The sequence below is a fragment of the Manis pentadactyla genome, chromosome 10 (assembly GCF_030020395.1).
Source record: "Manis pentadactyla isolate mManPen7 chromosome 10, mManPen7.hap1, whole genome shotgun sequence".
NCBI classification, from domain to species: domain Eukaryota; kingdom Metazoa; phylum Chordata; class Mammalia; order Pholidota; family Manidae; genus Manis; species Manis pentadactyla.
In genome coordinates, this window is record NC_080028.1 from 85,444,509 (window position 1) to 85,456,872 (window position 12,364).

Here is a 12,364-nt window from a genome sequence, read left to right on the forward strand (position 1 = left end):
CTTCTAGTGCCCTCAAGAACAAGGCCCACCCACGGCATTACCAAGCCGAGGGGAGAAAACAAGCACAGCACGAGAGGCTTTCTTCGGTGTGCTTGAATGTGGACGTCTTTAGGACTACCCTAGAGAATTTAGCCTAAGAGTCATAGCAAAGGATGGTCTCTCCCTTCAGGTCGCACAGAGAGAGAGAGAGAGAGAGAGAGAGAGAGAGGGAGCTGTGCTGCCCATGGTTTGTTCAGGCTGACAGAGCTCCGGCCCGGGGCAGAGCTCTGTGCTCATGAGCGGACGATCAGCTGTAAGGAGCCCCAGCAGCAGCGTCCGCCCTTAAGTAGAGTGGTGTGTCCTATTCACAGCACACGTATCTCTTGGACTTAAAGCGCATTCACGGAGCACACCACGCACACCTCGGTTTTGTCATCCCACTTTGTGTGAGTTAGGAGAAAGTGACTCAGAGTGTTAGATCGTGAAGTTAGAGCTTCGGTAGCCCAGGTCCATTTCCGTTGCAGGTTTGACTTCAGCTTCGCTTGACATAAAGAGCAGCGCACTCGGCAGAGGCTCCTGCTCCTGCCCCTGCCCGCTTCGGGCCCACCGAGCAGAACGCCCATCCGTCCTGCTTCCAAATGCTGTGCAGAGCGCCACTTGCTCTGCTGCCTCCCCTGAGGCTGGGCAGAAGACCTCTTCACAGTGTCCCTGTGTCTGGGAGTACAAGTACATATAAGAAGCTCACCTTGCACAGCAGTGTTTAGCTGTCAGTCTGGATATGTCTGAGCAGCGAATCACGGGGACTGGGACCGCCTCAGAGCCGTCTCTGCAGGACCGCAGCTCTGAGGCTTAGGGCCCATCCGACACGGCGCTGTGGAGCGGCTTTGCACACACCTCTTGCTGATGTGGCTTGGGGCCCGAAGCCGGTGTGCACCCACCTGGTTTTCAGAGCTCGGCCGGTTGCACGGCAGACCGTCTTGCATAGCACCCCCACGCCCCGCCCCCGCCCCGCCCCGGCCCCCACCCACCAGCCATCTACCCTGGACCTCTCTCTCAAGCAGCCGGGCAGTAGCAGAGAAAGAGAGCGCCCTTCGAAACTGCCGAGCTGAATTCATTGTACGCAAGCGTTCCTCTTGTCAGCCAGGCTGCCTCACCAGGGCCTTCAGGCTTAAATGGCCACACAGGCGAGCGTCTGCCGCTCAGCAAGAGAGAGCTGTGCACCGTGTACGCTTCATTCCAAGGCGCTCGGAGTGCAGACGCACAGGACCGGCACGGAAAGCACGTGGCATGCTCAGTTTCTGTGTCCACTCCAACCACTTCAGTGATCACTTGAATGGGGCATCCTGCACTGCTTTCTTTCGGTCACGTCAACTGGATCCAAAGCGGACTTGCCTCCACTGCTGTTACTTCAAAGCACCTTGTTCTGATCCCTCTCGTGTGCCTAGTCCTAATGCCCGTTCGAACGTCTGCGAGATAGAAGGAAGTACAGCGAGGACAGCCTCCTGCTGCATTGTTCACTTAGTGTTCCATGTCACAGGAGCAAGTGGCACGCAAGGGGAAAGCAGCCTGGTATTCTCTCAGGGAGGTTCTCCTCAAGGCACGGTGGATTGTGTCCCCGCAAGAGTGTGGCATGAGGCTCTCCTGCAGCAGTTCCCGACGCTTCCCTACAGTGGCATCTTCAGGGCATTGCTACTACTCACCGGGTCGAGGCGGCTCTGTGCGCCCTCTTCTAGTGCCCTCAAGAACAAGGCCCACCCACGGCATTACCAAGCCGAGGGGAGAAAACAAGCACAGCACGAGAGGCTTTCTTCGGTGTGCTTGAATGCGGACGTCTTTAGGACTACCCTAGAGAATTTAGCCTAAGAGTCATAGCAAAGGATGGTCTCTCCCTTCAGGTCGCACAGAGAGAGAGAGAGAGAGAGAGAGAGAGAGAGAGAGAGAGAGAGAGAGAGGGAGAGAGAGAGAGAGCTGTGCTGCCCATGGTTTGATCAGGCTGACAGAGCTCCGGCCCGGGGCAGAGCTCTGTGCTCATGAGCGGACGATCAGCTGTAAGGAGCCCCAGCAGCAGCGTCCGCCCTTAAGTAGAGTGGTGTGTCCTATTCACAGCACACGTATCTCTTGGACTTAAAGCGCATTCACGGAGCACACCACGCACACCTCGGTTTTGTCATCCCACTCTGTGTGAGTTAGGAGAAAGTGACTCAGAGTGTTAGATCGTGAAGTTAGAGCTTCGGTAGCCCAGGTCCATTTCCGTTGCAGGTTTGACTTCAGCTTCGCTTGACATAAAGAGCAGCGCACTCGGCAGAGGCTCCTGCTCCTGCCCCTGCCCGCTTCGGGCCCACCGAGCAGAACGCCCATCCGTCCTGCTTCCAAATGCTGTGCAGAGCGCCACTTGCTCTGCTGCCTCCCCTGAGGCTGGGCAGAAGACCTCTTCACAGTGTCCCTGTGTCTGGGAGTACAAGTACATATAAGAAGCTCACCTTGCACAGCAGTGTTTAGCTGTCAGTCTGGATATGTCTGAGCAGCGAATCACGGGGACTGGGACCGCCTCAGAGCCGTCTCTGCAGGACCGCAGCTCTGAGGCTTAGGGCCCATCCGACACGGCGCTGTGGAGCGGCTTTGCACACACCTCTTGCTGATGTGGCTTGGGGCCCGAAGCCGGTGTGCACCCACCTGGTTTTCAGAGCTCGGCCGGTTGCACGGCAGACCGTCTTGCATAGCACCCCCCCGCCCCGCCCCCGCCCCGCCCCGGCCCCACCCACCAGCCATCTACCCTGGACCTCTCTCTCAAGCAGCCGGGCAGTAGCAGAGAAAGAGAGCGCCCTTCGAAACTGCCGAGCTGAATTCATTGTACGCAAGCGTTCCTCTTGTCAGCCAGGCTGCCTCACCAGGGCCTTCAGGCTTAAATGGCCACACAGGCGAGCGTCTGCCGCTCAGCAAGAGAGAGCTGTGCACCGTGTACGCTTCATTCCAAGGCGCTCGGAGTGCAGACGCACAGGACCGGCACGGAAAGCACGTGGCATGCTCAGTTTCTGTGTCCACTCCAACCACTTCAGTGATCACTTGAATGGGGCATCCTGCACTGCTTTCTTTCGGTCACGTCAACTGGATCCAAAGCGGACTTGCCTCCACTGCTGTTACTTCAAAGCACCTTGTTCTGATCCCTCTCGTGTGCCTAGTCCTAATGCCCGTTCGAACGTCTGCGAGATAGAAGGAAGTACAGCGAGGACAGCCTCCTGCTGCATTGTTCACTTAGTGTTCCATGTCACAGGAGCAAGTGGCACGCAAGGGGAAAGCAGCCTGGTATTCTCTCAGGGAGGTTCTCCTCAAGGCACGGTGGATTGTGTCCCCGCAAGAGTGTGGCATGAGGCTCTCCTGCAGCAGTTCCCGACGCTTCCCTACAGTGGCATCTTCAGGGCATTGCTACTACTCACCGGGTCGAGGCGGCTCTGTGCGCCCTCTTCTAGTGCCCTCAAGAACAAGGCCCACCCACGGCATTACCAAGCCGAGGGGAGAAAACAAGCACAGCACGAGAGGCTTTCTTCGGTGTGCTTGAATGTGGACGTCTTTAGGACTACCCTAGAGAATTTAGCCTAAGAGTCATAGCAAAGGATGGTCTCTCCCTTCAGGTCGCACAGAGAGAGAGAGAGAGAGAGAGAGAGAGAGAGGGAGCTGTGCTGCCCATGGTTTGTTCAGGCTGACAGAGCTCCGGCCCGGGGCAGAGCTCTGTGCTCATGAGCGGACGATCAGCTGTAAGGAGCCCCAGCAGCAGCGTCCGCCCTTAAGTAGAGTGGTGTGTCCTATTCACAGCACACGTATCTCTTGGACTTAAAGCGCATTCACGGAGCACACCACGCACACCTCGGTTTTGTCATCCCACTTTGTGTGAGTTAGGAGAAAGTGACTCAGAGTGTTAGATCGTGAAGTTAGAGCTTCGGTAGCCCAGGTCCATTTCCGTTGCAGGTTTGACTTCAGCTTCGCTTGACATAAAGAGCAGCGCACTCGGCAGAGGCTCCTGCTCCTGCCCCTGCCCGCTTCGGGCCCACCGAGCAGAACGCCCATCCGTCCTGCTTCCAAATGCTGTGCAGAGCGCCACTTGCTCTGCTGCCTCCCCTGAGGCTGGGCAGAAGACCTCTTCACAGTGTCCCTGTGTCTGGGAGTACAAGTACATATAAGAAGCTCACCTTGCACAGCAGTGTTTAGCTGTCAGTCTGGATATGTCTGAGCAGCGAATCACGGGGACTGGGACCGCCTCAGAGCCGTCTCTGCAGGACCGCAGCTCTGAGGCTTAGGGCCCATCCGACACGGCGCTGTGGAGCGGCTTTGCACACACCTCTTGCTGATGTGGCTTGGGGCCCGAAGCCGGTGTGCACCCACCTGGTTTTCAGAGCTCGGCCGGTTGCACGGCAGACCGTCTTGCATAGCACCCCCACGCCCCGCCCCCGCCCCGCCCCGGCCCCACCCACCAGCCATCTACCCTGGACCTCTCTCTCAAGCAGCCGGGCAGTAGCAGAGAAAGAGAGCGCCCTTCGAAACTGCCGAGCTGAATTCATTGTACGCAAGCGTTCCTCTTGTCAGCCAGGCTGCCTCACCAGGGCCTTCAGGCTTAAATGGCCACACAGGCGAGCGTCTGCCGCTCAGCAAGAGAGAGCTGTGCACCGTGTACGCTTCATTCCAAGGCGCTCGGAGTGCAGACGCACAGGACCGGCACGGAAAGCACGTGGCATGCTCAGTTTCTGTGTCCACTCCAACCACTTCAGTGATCACTTGAATGGGGCATCCTGCACTGCTTTCTTTCGGTCACGTCAACTGGATCCAAAGCGGACTTGCCTCCACTGCTGTTACTTCAAAGCACCTTGTTCTGATCCCTCTCGTGTGCCTAGTCCTAATGCCCGTTCGAACGTCTGCGAGATAGAAGGAAGTACAGCGAGGACAGCCTCCTGCTGCATTGTTCACTTAGTGTTCCATGTCACAGGAGCAAGTGGCACGCAAGGGGAAAGCAGCCTGGTATTCTCTCAGGGAGGTTCTCCTCAAGGCACGGTGGATTGTGTCCCCGCAAGAGTGTGGCATGAGGCTCTCCTGCAGCAGTTCCCGACGCTTCCCTACAGTGGCATCTTCAGGGCATTGCTACTACTCACCGGGTCGAGGCGGCTCTGTGCGCCCTCTTCTAGTGCCCTCAAGAACAAGGCCCACCCACGGCATTACCAAGCCGAGGGGAGAAAACAAGCACAGCACGAGAGGCTTTCTTCGGTGTGCTTGAATGCGGACGTCTTTAGGACTACCCTAGAGAATTTAGCCTAAGAGTCATAGCAAAGGATGGTCTCTCCCTTCAGGTCGCACAGAGAGAGAGAGAGAGAGAGAGAGAGAGAGAGAGAGAGAGAGAGAGAGAGGGAGAGAGAGAGAGAGCTGTGCTGCCCATGGTTTGATCAGGCTGACAGAGCTCCGGCCCGGGGCAGAGCTCTGTGCTCATGAGCGGACGATCAGCTGTAAGGAGCCCCAGCAGCAGCGTCCGCCCTTAAGTAGAGTGGTGTGTCCTATTCACAGCACACGTATCTCTTGGACTTAAAGCGCATTCACGGAGCACACCACGCACACCTCGGTTTTGTCATCCCACTCTGTGTGAGTTAGGAGAAAGTGACTCAGAGTGTTAGATCGTGAAGTTAGAGCTTCGGTAGCCCAGGTCCATTTCCGTTGCAGGTTTGACTTCAGCTTCGCTTGACATAAAGAGCAGCGCACTCGGCAGAGGCTCCTGCTCCTGCCCCTGCCCGCTTCGGGCCCACCGAGCAGAACGCCCATCCGTCCTGCTTCCAAATGCTGTGCAGAGCGCCACTTGCTCTGCTGCCTCCCCTGAGGCTGGGCAGAAGACCTCTTCACAGTGTCCCTGTGTCTGGGAGTACAAGTACATATAAGAAGCTCACCTTGCACAGCAGTGTTTAGCTGTCAGTCTGGATATGTCTGAGCAGCGAATCACGGGGACTGGGACCGCCTCAGAGCCGTCTCTGCAGGACCGCAGCTCTGAGGCTTAGGGCCCATCCGACACGGCGCTGTGGAGCGGCTTTGCACACACCTCTTGCTGATGTGGCTTGGGGCCCGAAGCCGGTGTGCACCCACCTGGTTTTCAGAGCTCGGCCGGTTGCACGGCAGACCGTCTTGCATAGCACCCCCCCGCCCCGCCCCCGCCCCGCCCCGGCCCCACCCACCAGCCATCTACCCTGGACCTCTCTCTCAAGCAGCCGGGCAGTAGCAGAGAAAGAGAGCGCCCTTCGAAACTGCCGAGCTGAATTCATTGTACGCAAGCGTTCCTCTTGTCAGCCAGGCTGCCTCACCAGGGCCTTCAGGCTTAAATGGCCACACAGGCGAGCGTCTGCCGCTCAGCAAGAGAGAGCTGTGCACCGTGTACGCTTCATTCCAAGGCGCTCGGAGTGCAGACGCACAGGACCGGCACGGAAAGCACGTGGCATGCTCAGTTTCTGTGTCCACTCCAACCACTTCAGTGATCACTTGAATGGGGCATCCTGCACTGCTTTCTTTCGGTCACGTCAACTGGATCCAAAGCGGACTTGCCTCCACTGCTGTTACTTCAAAGCACCTTGTTCTGATCCCTCTCGTGTGCCTAGTCCTAATGCCCGTTCGAACGTCTGCGAGATAGAAGGAAGTACAGCGAGGACAGCCTCCTGCTGCATTGTTCACTTAGTGTTCCATGTCACAGGAGCAAGTGGCACGCAAGGGGAAAGCAGCCTGGTATTCTCTCAGGGAGGTTCTCCTCAAGGCACGGTGGATTGTGTCCCCGCAAGAGTGTGGCATGAGGCTCTCCTGCAGCAGTTCCCGACGCTTCCCTACAGTGGCATCTTCAGGGCATTGCTACTACTCACCGGGTCGAGGCGGCTCTGTGCGCCCTCTTCTAGTGCCCTCAAGAACAAGGCCCACCCACGGCTTTACCAAGCCGAGGGGAGAAAACAAGCACAGCACGAGAGGCTTTCTTCGGTGTGCTTGAATGCGGACGTCTTTAGGACTACCCTAGAGAATTTAGCCTAAGAGTCATAGCAAAGGACGGTCTCTCCCTTCAGGTCGCACAGAGAGAGAGAGAGAGAGGGAGAGAGAGAGAGATCTCTGCTGCCCATGGTTTGTTCAGGCTGACAGAGCTCCGGCCCGGGGCAGAGCTCTGTGCTCATGAGCGGACGATCAGCTGTAAGGAGCCCAGCAGCAGCGTCCGCCCTTAAGTAGAGTGGCGTGTCCTATTCACAGCACACGTATCTCTTGGACTTAAAGCGCATTCACGGAGCACACCACGCACACCTCGGTTTTGTCATCCCACTCTGTGTGAGTTAGGAGAAAGTGACTCAGAGTGTTAGATCGTGAAGTTAGAGCTTCGGTAGCCCAGGTCCATTTCCGTTGCAGGTTTGACTTCAGCTTCGCTTGACATAAAGAGCAGCGCACTCGGCAGAGGCTCCTGCTCCTGCCCCTGCCCGCTTCGGGCCCACCGAGCAGAACGCCCATCCGTCCTGCTTCCAAATGCTGTGCAGAGCGCCACTTGCTCTGCTGCCTCCCCTGAGGCTGGGCAGAAGACGTCTTCACAGTGTCCCTGTGTCTGGGAGTACAAGTACATATAAGAAGCTCACCTTGCACAGCAGTGTTTAGCTGTCAATCTGGATATGTCTGAGCAGCGAATAACGGGGACTGGGACCGCCTCAGAGCCGTCTCTGCAGGACCGCAGCTCTGAGGCTTAGGGCCCATCCGACACGGCGCTGTGGAGCGGCTTTGCACACACCTCTTGCTGATGTGGCTTGGGGCCCGAAGCCGGTGTGCACCAACCTGGTTTTCAGAGCTCGGCCGGTTGCACGGCAGACCGTCTTGCATAGCACCCCCACGCCCCGCCCCCGCCCCGCCCCGGCCCCACCCACCAGCCATCTACCCTGGACCTCTCTCTCAAGCAGCCGGGCAGTAGCAGAGAAAGAGAGCGCCCTTCGAAACTGCCGAGCTGAATTCATTGTACGCAAGCGTTCCTCTTGTCAGCCAGGCTGCCTCACCAGGGCCTTCAGGCTTAAATGGCCACAAAGGCGAGCGTCTGCCGCTCAGCAAGAGAGAGCTGTGCACCGTGTACGCTTCATTCCAAGGCGCTCGGAGTGCAGACGCACAGGACCGGCACGGAAAGCACGTGGCATGCTCAGTTTCTGTGTCCACTCCAACCACTTCAGTGATCACTTGAATGGGGCATCCTGCACTGCTTTCTTTCGGTCACGTCAACTGGATCCAAAGCGGACTTGCCTCCACTGCTGTTACTTCAAAGCACCTTGTTCTGATCCCTCTCGTGTGCCTAGTCCTAATGCCCGTTCGAACGTCTGCGAGATAGAAGGAAGTACAGCGAGGACAGCCTCCTGCTGCATTGTTCACTTAGTGTTCCATGTCACAGGAGCAAGTGGCACGCAAGGGGAAAGCAGCCTGGTATTCTCTCAGGGAGGTTCTCCTCAAGGCACGGTGGATTGTGTCCCCGCAAGAGTGTGGCATGAGGCTCTCCTGCAGCAGTTCCCGACGCTTCCCTACAGTGGCATCTTCAGGGCATTGCTACTACTCACCGGGTCGAGGCGGCTCTGTGCGCCCTCTTCTAGTGCCCTCAAGAACAAGGCCCACCCACGGCATTACCAAGCCGAGGGGAGAAAACAAGCACAGCACGAGAGGCTTTCTTCGGTGTGCTTGAATGCGGACGTCTTTAGGACTACCCTAGAGAATTTAGCCTAAGAGTCATAGCAAAGGATGGTCTCTCCCTTCAGGTCGCACAGAGAGAGAGAGAGAGAGAGAGAGAGAGAGAGGGAGCTGTGCTGCCCATGGTTTGTTCAGGCTGACAGAGCTCCGGCCCGGGGCAGAGCTCTGTGCTCATGAGCGGACGATCAGCTGTAAGGAGCCCCAGCAGCAGCGTCCGCCCTTAAGTAGAGTGGTGTGTCCTATTCACAGCACACGTATCTCTTGGACTTAAAGCGCATTCACGGAGCACACCACGCACACCTCGGTTTTGTCATCCCACTCTGTGTGAGTTAGGAGAAAGTGACTCAGAGTGTTAGATCGTGAAGTTAGAGCTTCGGTAGCCCAGGTCCATTTCCGTTGCAGGTTTGACTTCAGCTTCGCTTGACATAAAGAGCAGCGCACTCGGCAGAGGCTCCTGCTCCTGCCCCTGCCCGCTTCGGGCCCACCGAGCAGAACGCCCATCCGTCCTGCTTCCAAATGCTGTGCAGAGCGCCACTTGCTCTGCTGCCTCCCCTGAGGCTGGGCAGAAGACCTCTTCACAGTGTCCCTGTGTCTGGGAGTACAAGTACATATAAGAAGCTCACCTTGCACAGCAGTGTTTAGCTGTCAGTCTGGATATGTCTGAGCAGCGAATCACGGGGACTGGGACCGCCTCAGAGCCGTCTCTGCAGGACCGCAGCTCTGAGGCTTAGGGCCCATCCGACACGGCGCTGTGGAGCGGCTTTGCACACACCTCTTGCTGATGTGGCTTGGGGCCCGAAGCCGGTGTGCACCCACCTGGTTTTCAGAGCTCGGCCGGTTGCACGGCAGACCGTCTTGCATAGCACCCCCACGCCCCGCCCCCGCCCCGCCCCGGCCCCACCCACCAGCCATCTACCCTGGACCTCTCTCTCAAGCAGCCGGGCAGTAGCAGAGAAAGAGAGCGCCCTTCGAAACTGCCGAGCTGAATTCATTGTACGCAAGCGTTCCTCTTGTCAGCCAGGCTGCCTCACCAGGGCCTTCAGGCTTAAATGGCCACACAGGCGAGCGTCTGCCGCTCAGCAAGAGAGAGCTGTGCACCGTGTACGCTTCATTCCAAGGCGCTCGGAGTGCAGACGCACAGGACCGGCACGGAAAGCACGTGGCATGCTCAGTTTCTGTGTCCACTCCAACCACTTCAGTGATCACTTGAATGGGGCATCCTGCACTGCTTTCTTTCGGTCACGTCAACTGGATCCAAAGCGGACTTGCCTCCACTGCTGTTACTTCAAAGCACCTTGTTCTGATCCCTCTCGTGTGCCTAGTCCTAATGCCCGTTCGAACGTCTGCGAGATAGAAGGAAGTACAGCGAGGACAGCCTCCTGCTGCATTGTTCACTTAGTGTTCCATGTCACAGGAGCAAGTGGCACGCAAGGGGAAAGCAGCCTGGTATTCTCTCAGGGAGGTTCTCCTCAAGGCACGGTGGATTGTGTCCCCGCAAGAGTGTGGCATGAGGCTCTCCTGCAGCAGTTCCCGACGCTTCCCTACAGTGGCATCTTCAGGGCATTGCTACTACTCACCGGGTCGAGGCGGCTCTGTGCGCCCTCTTCTAGTGCCCTCAAGAACAAGGCCCACCCACGGCATTACCAAGCCGAGGGGAGAAAACAAGCACAGCACGAGAGGCTTTCTTCGGTGTGCTTGAATGCGGACGTCTTTAGGACTACCCTAGAGAATTTAGCCTAAGAGTCATAGCAAAGGATGGTCTCTCCCTTCAGGTCGCACAGAGAGAGAGAGAGAGAGAGAGAGAGAGAGAGAGAGAGAGGGAGAGAGAGAGAGAGCTGTGCTGCCCATGGTTTGTTCAGGCTGACAGAGCTCCGGCCCGGGGCAGAGCTCTGTGCTCATGAGCGGACGATCAGCTGTAAGGAGCCCCAGCAGCAGCGTCCGCCCTTAAGTAGAGTGGCGTGTCCTATTCACAGCACACGTATCTCTTGGACTTAAAGCGCATTCACGGAGCACACCACGCACACCTCGGTTTTGTCATCCCACTCTGTGTGAGTTAGGAGAAAGTGACTCAGAGTGTTAGATCGTGAAGTTAGAGCTTCGGTAGCCCAGGTCCATTTCCGTTGCAGGTTTGACTTCAGCTTCGCTTGACATAAAGAGCAGCGCACTCGGCAGAGGCTCCTGCTCCTGCCCCTGCCCGCTTCGGGCCCACCGAGCAGAACGCCCATCCGTCCTGCTTCCAAATGCTGTGCAGAGCACCACTTGCTCTGCTGCCTCCCCTGAGGCTGGGCAGAAGACCTCTTCACAGTGTCCCTGTGTCTGGGAGTACAAGTACATATAAGAAGCTCACCTTGCACAGCAGTGTTTAGCTGTCAGTCTGGATATGTCTGAGCAGCGAATCACGGGGACTGGGACCGCCTCAGAGCCGTCTCTGCAGGACCGCAGCTCTGAGGCTTAGGGCCCATCCGACACGGCGCTGTGGAGCGGCTTTGCACACACCTCTTGCTGATGTGGCTTGGGGCCCGAAGCCGGTGTGCACCCACCTGGTTTTCAGAGCTCGGCCGGTTGCACGGCAGACCGTCTTGCATAGCACCCCCACGCCCCGCCCCCGCCCCGCCCCGGCCCCACCCACCAGCCATCTACCCTGGACCTCTCTCTCAAGCAGCCGGGCAGTAGCAGAGAAAGAGAGCGCCCTTCGAAACTGCCGAGCTGAATTCATTGTACGCAAGCGTTCCTCTTGTCAGCCAGGCTGCCTCACCAGGGCCTTCAGGCTTAAATGGCCACACAGGCGAGCGTCTGCCGCTCAGCAAGAGAGAGCTGTGCACCGTGTACGCTTCATTCCAAGGCGCTCGGAGTGCAGACGCACAGGACCGGCACGGAAAGCACGTGGCATGCTCAGTTTCTGTGTCCACTCCAACCACTTCAGTGATCACTTGAATGGGGCATCCTGCACTGCTTTCTTTCGGTCACGTCAACTGGATCCAAAGCAGACTTGCCTCCACTGCTGTTACTTCAAAGCACCTTGTTCTGATCCCTCTCGTGTGCCTAGTCCTAATGCCCGTTCGAACGTCTGCGAGATAGAAGGAAGTACAGCGAGGACAGCCTCCTGCTGCATTGTTCACTTAGTGTTCCATGTCACAGGAGCAAGTGGCACGCAAGGGGAAAGCAGCCTGGTATTCTCTCAGGGAGGTTCTCCTCAAGGCACGGTGGATTGTGTCCCCGCAAGAGTGTGGCATGAGGCTCTCCTGCAGCAGTTCCCGACGCTTCCCTACAGTGGCATCTTCAGGGCATTGTTACTACTCACCGGGTCGAGGCGGCTCTGTGCGCCCTCTTCTAGTGCCCTCAAGAACAAGGCCCACCCACGGCATTACCAAGCCGAGGGGAGAAAACAAGCACAGCACGAGAGGCTTTCTTCGGTGTGCTTGAATGCGGACGTCTTTAGGACTACCCTAGAGAATTTAGCCTAAGAGTCATAGCAAAGGATGGTCTCTCCCTTCAGGTCGCACAGAGAGAGAGAGAGAGAGAGAGAGAGAGAGAGGGAGCTGTGCTGCCCATGGTTTGTTCAGGCTGACAGAGCTCCGGCCCGGGGCAGAGCTCTGTGCTCATGAGCGGACGATCAGCTGTAAGGAGCCCCAGCAGCAGCGTCCGCCCTTAAGTAGAGTGGCGTGTCCTATTCACAGCACACGTA